General features: G+C 39.3%; 2 long non-coding RNA genes across 3 annotated transcripts in view; one reads left to right on the plus strand and one right to left on the minus strand.

The window, feature by feature from the left end:
* Positions 1–10872, minus strand: part of LOC102262945 — a 22381-nt gene extending 11509 nt beyond the window's left edge. For both annotated transcript variants that reach the window (XR_313168.2, XR_313167.2), the window contains exon 1: positions 10529–10872. This is a non-coding gene — a long non-coding RNA (uncharacterized LOC102262945). The remainder of the gene's footprint in view (positions 1–10528) is intronic.
* Positions 10812–12184, plus strand: part of LOC106724843 — a 6931-nt gene continuing 5558 nt past the window's right edge. Inside the window, exons 1-2 of the long non-coding RNA XR_001360672.1 lie at positions 10812–10840; positions 11433–11507. This is a non-coding gene — a long non-coding RNA (uncharacterized LOC106724843). The remainder of the gene's footprint in view (positions 10841–11432; positions 11508–12184) is intronic.

Raw genomic sequence — 12184 nt, forward strand, 5'->3', positions numbered from 1 at the left:
TCGAAATCCAGCATTTGGACAGCCCTCTCGAAATCCAGGACCACTGGCTCCTAACTGCTCACCTGCCTGCCTGCCTGGTCGCCTTAACTGCTCTCCCCTGCCGGCCCGATTGCTCTAACTGCTCTCCCCTGCCAGCCTGATCCCCCTAACTGCTCTCCTCTGCTGGCCTGATCACCCCTAACCACCTCTGCCTTGGCCCCGCCACCATGGCTTTGTCTGGAAGGATGTCCAGTCTAATTAGCATATTAGCCTTTTATTAGTATAGATAATAAGTGTGAAATAACACCCATTTAAAAAACCTTGACTATTGGCAATCCTAATATCAGCTGAGATGATCATCTGGGCTGTGTGTTTAAAATAACATGTTTTGCCCAGCCAGTGTGGCTCAGTGGTTGAGTGTCGACCTATGAACCAGGTGGTCACAGTTCCATTCCCAGTCAAGGACACATGTCTGGGTTGCAGGCTCGATCCCCAAAGTGGGGTGTGCAGGAGGCAGATGATTCTCTCTTATCATTGATGTTTATATCTCTCCCTCTCCCTTTCTCTCTGAAATCAATAAATATATATATTTTTAAGATAACATGTTTTCAGGAATTTCCCTCCCTTTTCTTTTCCCATTTCTCCTCCTACTTAAAAGTGGGTCAAAACCTGGCCCACACACGGCTCTTTCCTTTTGAAATATGGAAGCTTTTGCTGTCTCCTGGAAATCTGAAAAAGGGACCTTGCTGAAAGACAAACCCTAAAAAACAGAGTGATAAAGTGGGCAAGCTTTCTTCTCAAATCTCTGGGAGTCAGTACGGGTATGATGACTTATAGTCTCCCTTGGAGCTTAAATGAGAGTGGGCAAGTCAGGCAGCAAAATGCACAAATAGCCCTAACCAGTTTGGCTCAGTGGATAGAGCGTTGGCCCACAGACTTGAGGGTTCAGGGTTTGATTATGGTTAAGGACATGTTCCTTTGTTGCGGGCTCGATCCCCAGTAGGATCGATGTTTCTCTCTCATCAATGTTTCTAATTCTCTATCCTGTTCCCTTCCTCTCTGTAAAATCAATAAAAACAAAAAAATAAAAACTGTTCTGCCTTAATTTAAACAAACAAAAAAAATGCACAAATATGAGGAAGGTGGTAACAGTGGTGAACCTACTTGTGTCAGCTACTTTATATACATTAACCCTAATCCTTGAGACCTTGACAAAAAAACTAGTATTAATTCCTTAATTCCATTTTACAGATGAGGCACCCGAAGCTCAGGGTGGCTAAAAACACTTGTCCTTACAGTCAAGTCATTGTGACATTGCACTGTAATTTCCAGACTTTCTAATTCTAGAAACAAACCCCAGATGGCCACAGAGACCTTTACAAATCCTTACTGTCACCCAAAGAGCTTTTATAATAACTAGGAGCCCTGGTGTATTTGGTTCTGCTTCAGTCAAAGACTAGCCAAGTGACCATGGCAAACAGGTTCCTCATTTGTAGGCTGAGCAGTTGGACTTCACCTTAAAGGTCTATTTCATCTATTATGTGTTCTCGGATTCCCAGAATAGGAAATTCAGGTGACTCTTAAATAGGTTGAACAATGTTCAGCCTTAGTCATGATAACTGAATGCAAATTATTATTTCACCAAGATGCTCTATCAGACTGAAAGATACCAAAATGTGTGCCACAGTGTGCTGGTCAAAGTGGGGGGAGAGATACACTCTCTGACATTATTGGGGGCCAGAGGTGGGTACCATCTCTACTGAGGGCAGTTTAGCAACATCTATTAAAAGTCCTAATACACGCAACCTCTGACCTAACAATTCCACTGCTGCCTATTTCTGTCTCTAGCACCAAAAATACAAAACAAAACAAAACAACACATTAAGGAGGAAATCATTAAATTTCTTTGTGTCCTTTGTCTTTGCAGAAAAATTACTACTGCTTGCCTTCTTTTTCTAATGAGAACTTTTAGGAAAGCTTTCCAATGAAATATAGTCTACAAAACATTACTTATAAACTTTACTGTTTTCCAACAGAATCTGGGAAAAGCAAAACAAAAGAAAACAAGAAACAATTTGGAGAGATAAACATGTATGAGAAAGAATCTACCTAGAAATTCTAATGTATTAGCTATCAGTGGTCTACTACCTGGGAGCACATTCAATGCAGTATCCGGGCCAAATCTTTTCCATGCTCTTTCCCCTTCTATTATATTTCAACTCCCCTTATAATAAGATGGCACTGTCAAGGGAGGCAGCAAGCCCAAGCCAGATGAGGTCTTGCTCTACCGTTCAATATGCTACCTGCCCATCCCACCTCTCTTTCTTCCGATCTTCCCACTGTTCTGTCAAGTCCAGTTAAAATTTGAAAAGAACCCCGGGAGAGTCTTATTATACATTTTAAAATATTCTGAAAGATCTGAGACCCAAACTTACAACAAGAAAATTTAGGTTTGTTTGTTTATTTCAAGGGTTTAATATTTAAATGGTCAAAAGCTAAAAGATTCTAAGTTTCTGACATTTACTATTATGTTTATAAAAATGTATAGCACATTTTTATTTGCTTTTAGATTTTTAATTTTTTACTTATTTACATTTTTATTTTTTAATCAATCTAAATTGTATTTTGGTATATGGCATAAGACTCTAACTGTACCTTTCCCCACATAGTCTTGTTCCCAAATCATTTATCAACTACTCCATCCTTTTCTGCCAATGATTCATAAATAAATTTTCATGAATATGATTATTCTTTTTTCACTGCCTCTGCTGTGTCATCAACCTAGGCTATTCCCATGGTCTAATATATTATTTACATGATTGTGGTTTTACAATAGGTTTTAATATCTGGTAGTTCAAGTTCTCTCATTAACTTGTTCAGTATTCTTATCTATTTTTGCTTGCTCATACTTCCAGATTAATTTTGGAACATCTTTGTCATGTTATCCCAAAATTAATCCACTGGGACTGTGCCTATGATAACATAATATTTAGAAATTAAATTAGGATTCATTAATAATTATTCCCATCTAGAAATATATGGTATGCCTCTCTAGGAGCAGCCTGTTCTTAAAAAAGGAAGAAGGAGAAGGAGGAGGAGGAGGAGAAGGAGAAGGAGAAGGAGAAGGGGAAGGAAACGGGGAAGAAGAAAGAAGGAGGAGGAGGAGGAGGAGAAGGAGAAGGAGAAGGAGAAGGAGAAGGAGAAGGAGAAGGAGAAGGGGAAGAAGAAGAAGAAAGAAGGAGGAGGAGGAGGAGGAGGAGAATCATCTTGAGTAATTTCCTGAATTACTACATCATGACAAATGGCAGGTCAGTCTGCAGTGGTTCACCCGAAAGTTAAAAAAAAAGTCACCACTGGATGTCAGGATAGTGGCATATGAGGTCCCCATGGGCTCCCTCCTTGAGGTTTCAACAAATTGAACAGCTATAATTCAACAAAGAATTCCCTGCTCAATACACAACACGTCACATTGAAACATCTGAAGGGATTAAGTAAAAAAAAAAAAATCACAAACACAGACAACAGTTTGGTGATTACCAGAAGGAAAGGGGTAATAACCAGGTAGAAGATGGTAAAGAGGTGATGATAAATGGGGACAGAAGGAGACCTGCCTTTGGGTGGTGAACACAAAGTACAGCTGACATATTATAGAACTGTACACTTGAAACATATCATTTTATTAACTAATGTCACCCCAATAAATTCAATAAAAATTTTAAAAAATAAACATCTGGGCAAGTGGAAGCAAACTAGGGAGATGGGAAGGGAGAAGAGCTGAGATGATACTAGGGAGGCAGCCTAGAGCTCCCAGCACGGAGCTCACTGCAGGACACACTCAGAGAGGAGAGGAGTCAGGTTGCCACTGGCTCTCCCTTCAGCTGGGAGTTGATACAGTGAGTATTTCAGTAGGAGTGGCCTGTACTTTATGCAGCTGAACCCAGTAACCTAGGCAGGGACAAAGCACAGAGATGTGGCCACAGTTATCTGTCAATTCCAGACAGAAAACAAAGCAACAGAACCTGACAGCCTCCCCTCACACTCCCAGAGCCACCTCCACTCATCTCCCCAGAGACAGAAGCAGACCCTAACAGTGGTTCTCAACCTTCTGGCCCTTTAAATACAGTTCCTCATGCTGTGACCCAAACATAAAATTATTTTCGTTGCTACTTCATAACTGTAATATTGCTACTGTTATGAATCGTAATATAAATATCTGATATGCAGGATGGTCTTAGGCGACCCCCGTGAAAGGGTCATTCGACCGCCAAAGGGGTCACGACCCACAGGTTGAGAACCCCTGCAGAAGCTGTATCAGTGTGTCAGGTCGCAAAGCACATTATCTACAAACCTAAGAACTGGTACAAGAGAAACATTTTCCCCTGAGTGACAGGCTAATCCCAGTATTCGGATGGAAATACAGGGGGGGAGGCCACTGATGAATGCCAGTCACCATTACTGGGAAAACAAAGCAACAAAGGCACTGTACAGCCATCAGTTCACCCAACCCCCACACATCCAGCTGCACTGCTAACAGCATCTGGCTGCAGGGGATAGCACTGGGATTTCATGGATTTGGAACATTATCACCCACCACTTACCCATGCAGGGTTGGTCCCCTGAGACCAAGGCTACCTGAATACAGAGGAGATGCCCACCTTCCCAGGCTGCAAGACAGAGACACAATGTTACCTACAAGGGAACTCCCAGTAGAATGTCAGCTGATTTCTCAATAGCAATACTTCAAGCCAGAAGGGTGTGGCATGGAGTATACGAAGTAATGAAAAGCAGGGGATTGAACCCAAAACTACTCTATCCATCCAGGCTATCATTAAAAAAATCTAAGGTGAAACAAAGAGCTTCACAGACAACAAAAGGCTAAAAGAATTTACCACCACCAAACCAGCCCTGCAAGAAATGCTAAAGGGACTGGTGTAAGAAGAAGAAATAGAGAGGAAGAGAAGAACACAGGTATAAAGATATAAAGAGTAAGAATGGCAACAAATAAGTATCTATCAATAATAACCTTAAATGTAAATGGCTTAAATGCTCCAATCAAAAGGCATAGAATAGGTGAATGGATAAGGAAACATGACCCATAAATATGCAGTCCACAAGAAACTCACCTCAGAACCAAAGACTCATTTTCAAAGAATGAAAATGAAGGGATGGAAAAAAATTTTCCAGGCAAATAGAAATGAAAAAACAAGCAAACAAACCAACCACTGGCGTATCAATACTCATATCTGACAAAATAGGCTTCAAAGAGAAGGCCACAGAGTCAATGAAGGCCACTTCAAAATACTAAAGGGATCAATACAACAAGAGGATATAGTAACTCTGGTAAACATATATCAAAATATATTTTAAAACTTCTGGAGGATTTTAAAGGAGAGATGATCAGCAATAAAGTCATAGTAGGAGACTTCAACACTCCACTGACATCAGTGGATAGATCTTCTAGACAAAAAATCAACAGAGAAACAGTAATCCTAAATGACATACTAGATCAGATGGAATTAATTGACATTTACAGTACATGTCACCCTAAAGCAATAGATTACACATTCTTCTCAAGTGTACATGGACATTTTCAAAGACAGCCCAGCCAGTGTGGCTCAGTGATTAAGCATGACCTATGAACCAGGAGGTCATCGTTCTATTCCCGGTCAGGGCATATGCCCAAGTTGAGGGCTCGATCCCCAGTGTGGGGTGTGCAGGAGGCAGCTGATCAATGATTCCCTCTCATCATTGATATTTCTGTCTCTCTCCCTCTCCCTTTTCCTCTGAAATCAATAAAAATATATATTTTTTAAAAAGACCACATGTTAGGACACAAACTAAGTCTCTACAAGTTCAAGAAGATTGAAATCATATCAAGCATCTTCTCAGATCACAGTGGCATAAAACTAGAAATCAACTACAATAAAAACACCCCAAAACATTCAAACACGTGGAGGCTAAATAGCATGTTATTAAATAATTAGTGGGTTACCAAAGAGATCAAGAAAGAAATGAAAAACTTTTTGGAAACAACTGAAAATGAACACACAATAACCCTAAATCTATGGGACACAATGAGAGAATAGTTCATAGCATTATAGGCCTACCTCAAAAAAATAAGAAAAGCTTTTAATAAATTATCTAACCCTGCAACTTAAAGAATTAGAAATAAAACAAGATAAGCCCAGAGTAAGGAAAAGGATAGAAATAAAGATCAAAGTGGAAATAAATGACAGAGACAAAAAACAAACAAACAAACAAAACATACAAAAGGTCAATAAAACCAAGAGCTAATTCTTTGAAAAAGATAAACAAGATGGATGAACATATAGCCAGACTCATCAAGAAACAAAGAAAGAGGACCCAAATACACAAAATCAGAAAAGAAAGAGGGGAAGGAATAGCTGACCCCACAGAAATACAAAGGATCGTAAAAATAAATAAATAAATAAATAAATAAATAAATAAATAAATAAATACTATGAACAACTATATTCCAACAAGCTGGACAACCTGGGCAAAATGAACAAATTCCTAAAAAAAATACAATCTTCCAAAACTCAATCAGGAAGAATCAGAAAACCTGAATAGGCCAATAACTACTGATGAAATTGAAGCAGTAAAAAAACACTCTGAGGAAATAAAAGCCCTGATCCAGACGGCTTCACAAGGGAGTTTCACCAAACATTCAAAGAACTAACACCTATCCTCCTCAAACTATTCCAAAAAATCCAAGAGGAAGGAAAATTCCCAAGCTCTTTTTCAAGGCAAACATTAACCTAATTCCAAAACCAGATAAAGAAATTACAAAGAAAGAGAATTACATGGCAATATCCCTGATGAACACAGATGCTAAAATCCTCAACAAAATATTAGCAAATCGGACCCATCAATACATTAAAAAGATCATACACCATGACCAAGTGGGATTTATTCCAGGGATGCAAGGCTAGTAGAATGTTCGAAAATCAATGAATGTGATATATCACATTAACAAATTGGAAGACTAAAATCACATGATCATATCAATTGATGCAGAAAAAGCATTTGACAAAATCCAACAGTCTTTTTTGAAAAAACTCTAAGTGGGAACAGAGAGATCATACATCAACATAATAAAAGCTTTATATGACAAACCTACAGCCTCATGATACTCAATGAGAAAAAACTAAAACCATTTTCCCTAAGAACAAGAACAAGACAGGGATGTCTGCTTTCACCATTCTTATTCAATAAAGTACTGGAAAACCTAGCCATGGTAATCAGACAAGAAGAAAAAATAAAAGGTATACAAATTGAAAAGAAGGGCATAAAACAGTCATTATTTACAGATGACATAATAGACCACCAATAAACTACTAGATTTAATAAATGAATTGGCAATATAACAGGATATAAAATCAATACCCAGAAATCAATGGCATTTTTATATGCCAATAATGAACTCTCAGAAAAATAAACTAAAAAAAAATCCCATTTATCATTGCAACAAAAAATTAAGATACTTAGGAATAAATTTAATCAAGGAGGTAAAAGACCTGTACTCAGAAAACTACAGCACATTGAAAAGAAGAGGTAGAAGAAGATATAAACAAGTGGAAGAATATACCATGTTCATGGATTGGTAGAATTAATATCATTAAAATATCCATTCTACCCAAAGCAATCTATAGATTCAATGCAATCCCTATTAAAATACCAATGGCATATTTCACAGATCTAGAACAAACTCTCCAAAAATTTATATGGAACCAAAAAAAACAACTGCAAATAGCCGCAGCAATCCTGAGAAAGAAGAACAAAGTTGGAGCGATCACATTACCAGATATTAAGCTATATTACAAAGCCACTGTCCTCAAAAAAGCCTGGTACTGGCACAAGAACAGGAATACAGATCAATTGAACAGAACAGAGAACCCATAAATTGGGTTATTATTCTCAATTAATATTATTCTCAATTAATATTTGACAGTGGAGGCAAGAGGATACAATGGAGTCAAGACAATTTCTTAAATAAATGTGCTGAGAAAATTGGACAGGTACATGCAAAAAAAAAAAAAAGTAAAGAAAGAATCTAGACCACCTACTTACACCATGCACAAGAATAAATTCAAAATGGATAAAAGACCTAAATGTAAGTCGTGAAACCACAAAAATCCTAGAAAAAAACATAGGAAGCAAAACCTCAGCCATCTCTCATAGCAATATATTTGCAGATACTCCATAGCAAAGGAAACCACGGAGAAAATAGACAAATGGGCTACATCAAAATGAAAAGCTTCTGCATATCAAAAGTAACCATCAACAAAGTGAAAAGAGAGCCCACTGCATGGGAGAACATCTTTGCCAATGATACATCTGATAAGGGGTTAACTTCCTAAATATATAAGGAACTCATATAACTTAACAAAAGGAAGACAAACAATCCCATAAAAAATGGGCAAGGAGGATGTGAGGAGAGAGCACAGTGCCTGAAGAATGGCTCTTCTGTGTATAACACATCCAACAGTAACCGGGGCTGACTTCTCACGGGTGGCAATATACTCTGACCTTCCTGTGACATTATGCCCTACACATAAAAAAAAAAAAAATGGGCAAGGGACCTAAATAGACACTTCTCCAAAGTGTATATACAAAAGGCCAAAATACTAGTACATGTGAAAAAATGCTCAAAATCACTAATCATCAGGGAGATGCAAATTAAAACAACAATGAGTTATCACCTCACACCTGTCAGAATGGCTGTCATCAACAAATCAGCAAACATCAAGTGTTGGCGAGGATGTGGAGAAAAGGGAACCCTAGTACACTGATGTCTGTAATACTATCAACAGTAAAGATAAATTTTTAAAAGTATTACCAAATCCAATTCAGCAATACTTTATAAGGATTATACACCATGATTAAGTGGCATTTATTCCAGGGATCCAAGGATGGTTCAACATCTACACATTACTCAATGTAACACACTATAATAACAAAATGAAGGATAAAAATTATAGGGACAAAAAGAGCATCTGACAAAATTCAGTATCTTTTCATGATAAAAACTGGGCATAGAGGAAATAAACCCACAGGTAACATCATACTCAAAGGTGAGACACTGAAAGCTTTTCCTCTATGATCAGGAACAAGAAAAGAACGCCCACTATATTCAACAGAATATTGGAAGTTCTAGTCCAGTGATGGTGAACCTATGACACGCGTGTCAGAGGTGACACGCGAACTCATTTTTTTGGTTGATTTTTCTTTGTTAAATGGCATTTAAATATATAAAATAAATATCAAAAATATAAATCTTTGTTTTACTATGGTTGCAAATATCAAAACATTTCTATATGTGACATAGCACCAGAGTTAAGTTAGGGTTTTTCAAAATGCTGACACTGTTCAGAGCAATTAGGCAAGAAAAAGAAATAAAAGCTTTCTAAATCAGAAAGGAGGAATTAAGATTGTCCTTATTTGCAGATTATATCATTTATAGAAATCCCTAAAGACTCCACCAAAAAAAAAAGGAACTGTTAGACTTCATCAACAAATTTAGTAAAGTTGCAGAATACAAAATTAATATAATGCATAGGACAACTCCCCATAACAAAGAGTTGTCCACCCCAAATAGCAACACGGAGGTTGAGAAAGGCTGGATTACTCATCTTGCAGAGTGAACCATAGCTATGACAAACTTTCTTCCTCTCTAAAATGCCCTCAGAGAGGCCTATAATAATTGCCCAAAGCTCCGAAGCCAGGCCACTGGCAGAAGTCTGGAGAAGAATTAAGGAGAGAGTGACTTCCTCAGAGAAGACCAGGTACTGGCCTGAGAGGTCTAAGGTTAAAGGTAAAATGACCCTTCCCCCAGGCTGGGTTTCCCTTCCATGGAGGAAGCTGGATACTTTAGGGCAGGGAACCCTAAACTGGAGATGCCCCCATAGAACCAACTCTCTCAAACCCAACCCCCTAAACTACCTAATCCTAGGCTATACAAGGACACAGCAGCTGAGTTATGTCTACATGAGAACAAAACCATAAACATTTCGTAAATGAAATATAGATTGAATTTTTCAAATAGTTTGTCTTTTGTTTACTTTTGAAAGTGCTTCCCTGGGGGAGCACGTCTTTTTTTGTTTCTAATGTGGAAAGCCACATTTTTTTTCTTAATATTTTTATTGATTTCAGAGGAAGGGAGAGGGGAGAGAGAGAAACATCAATGATGAGAGGGAATCATGGATGGGCTGCCTCCTGCACGCCCCCGACTGGGGATGGAGCCCACAACCCGGCATTTGCCTTTGGCTGGAATCGAACCCGGGACCCTTCAGTCCGCAGGCCCACGCTCTCTCCACTGAGCCAAACCCGCTAGGGGCAGGGAACACGCCTCGATCCCAGGCTGCCAGGCCCATGCGAGGGCTGGGGTGCAGTGCCAAGACTGCACCAGAGGCTCCAGGCCGAGGCCCGCCCGCTCCTGGCAGCGCGGGTCTCCTGCTGGCATTGTTTCCAGGTGCTGCCGGGAGGGTCTGTAAAGCCACAGTCACCCACGCCCCTGCAAGTGCCTTACCTGCCCCTGGGCACAAAGCTCCCGCTCTTCCAGCAGCTCCCAGGCTCCGTCCGCCGCTGCCCTCGGGAACTGGCCGGAGCCGACTGGGATTGGCCGCCTGCGTGGAGGAGGTGGGGCCCGGGCCTGCGGAAGGAAAAGCAGGGAACCGGGAGAGGAGGGGACCCGCCCACGCCCAGCTCTGTGCAGGGACTTGCAGCTGCTCTGTGAGCTCTGCTCCTAGCTGTGCTGCTGCTCTGTTCCCTGCGCCCTGCTTGGCAGCTGTGAGTGGCAGTGGGTGTTAAACAGAAAAATTTTAACTCCCAAGGCTGAAAGGTTTTGTTTTTTTGTTTTTTTAAAGAAAGAGTTATGCCATTGCTAGCAAAACAAAAAAAGAAAAGAAAAGAAAAAGGACCGGTCCTGCCCTGGCCGGTTTGTCATAGTGGTTAGTATGTGGGCCTGAGGGCTAAAGGGTCACGGGATTCAATTCCTGGTCAAGGGCATGTGCGCAGGAGGCAAGCAGCTGGTGTCTCTCTCTCTCTCTCTCTCTCTCTCTCTCTCTCCTTTTTGTTTAGTTCATACCTAGAGATTTTATTCTTTTGGTTGCAATTGCAAATGATTTTTCTTTCATTTTGTTTTGTTTTTTGAAATGTTATTGTAAGTATATAGGAACATAATAGATTTTTATACATTGCTTTGGTGTCCTGCAAATTTACTGTATTTATTTCTAGTAATTTTTTGGTGAAGTTTTTAGGGTTCTCTATATGAAACATCATGTCATCTGCAAAAAGTGATCATTTCACTTCTTTATTCTCAATCTGGATGCTTTTCATTTCGTTCTCTTCCCTAATGTCTCTGGCCATGACTTCTAATACTATGTTGAATAACAGTGGTGAGAGTGGGCATCCTTTCTTGTTCCTAACCTTAGAGGAAAAGCTTTCAGCTACTCAATATTCAGTACACAATTTGCTGGTTTGCCGTAGATAGCCGCCAATATGTTGAGGTAAGTTTATTCTTCCTTGGAGGTACTTTTATTCTATACCCATTCTATTAAGTGTTTTAATTATAAATGGATGTTGCATCTTTTTCAAATGCTTTTGTTGCACCTATTGATAAGATCATATGATTTTTATTTTTACTCTGTTAAGGTGGTGTATTACAATGACAAATTTGCATATGTGATTTTTTTTCCTGTGAAGGTGAATTCTTTTTTAAAAATTATTATTTGTGTTGTTGAAAGTATTACAGATGTCCCTTTTTTTTTCTCCTATAGACCCCTCCACCCTACCCCCACCTTCTCCTCAGGCTTCTACCACACTATTGTCTGTCCATGGGTTATGTATATATGCATATAAGTTCTTTGGTTAAACTCTTCCCAGTTGCCCCCTTCCTTTTGAAATTAGTCTACTGCATACTTTCATGTCTCTGGATCTGTTTTGTTCATCACTTTATTTTATTCATTAGATTCCACATATGAGTGAGATCATGTGATACTTGTCTTTCTCTAACAGGCTTATTTAGCACAATACTCTCCAGGTCCCTTCATGTTGTCTCAAAGGATAATAGATCCTCCTTTTTTACAGCTGTGTGGTATTGCACTTTGTGAATGTACCACATCTTTTTTATCCACTCATCTACTGATGGGCACTTGGGCTGTTTCCAGATCTTACCTATTGTAAA

The sequence above is a fragment of the Myotis brandtii genome, unplaced genomic scaffold, assembly GCF_000412655.1.
Source record: "Myotis brandtii unplaced genomic scaffold, ASM41265v1 scaffold1227, whole genome shotgun sequence".
Lineage (NCBI taxonomy): Eukaryota > Metazoa > Chordata > Mammalia > Chiroptera > Vespertilionidae > Myotis > Myotis brandtii.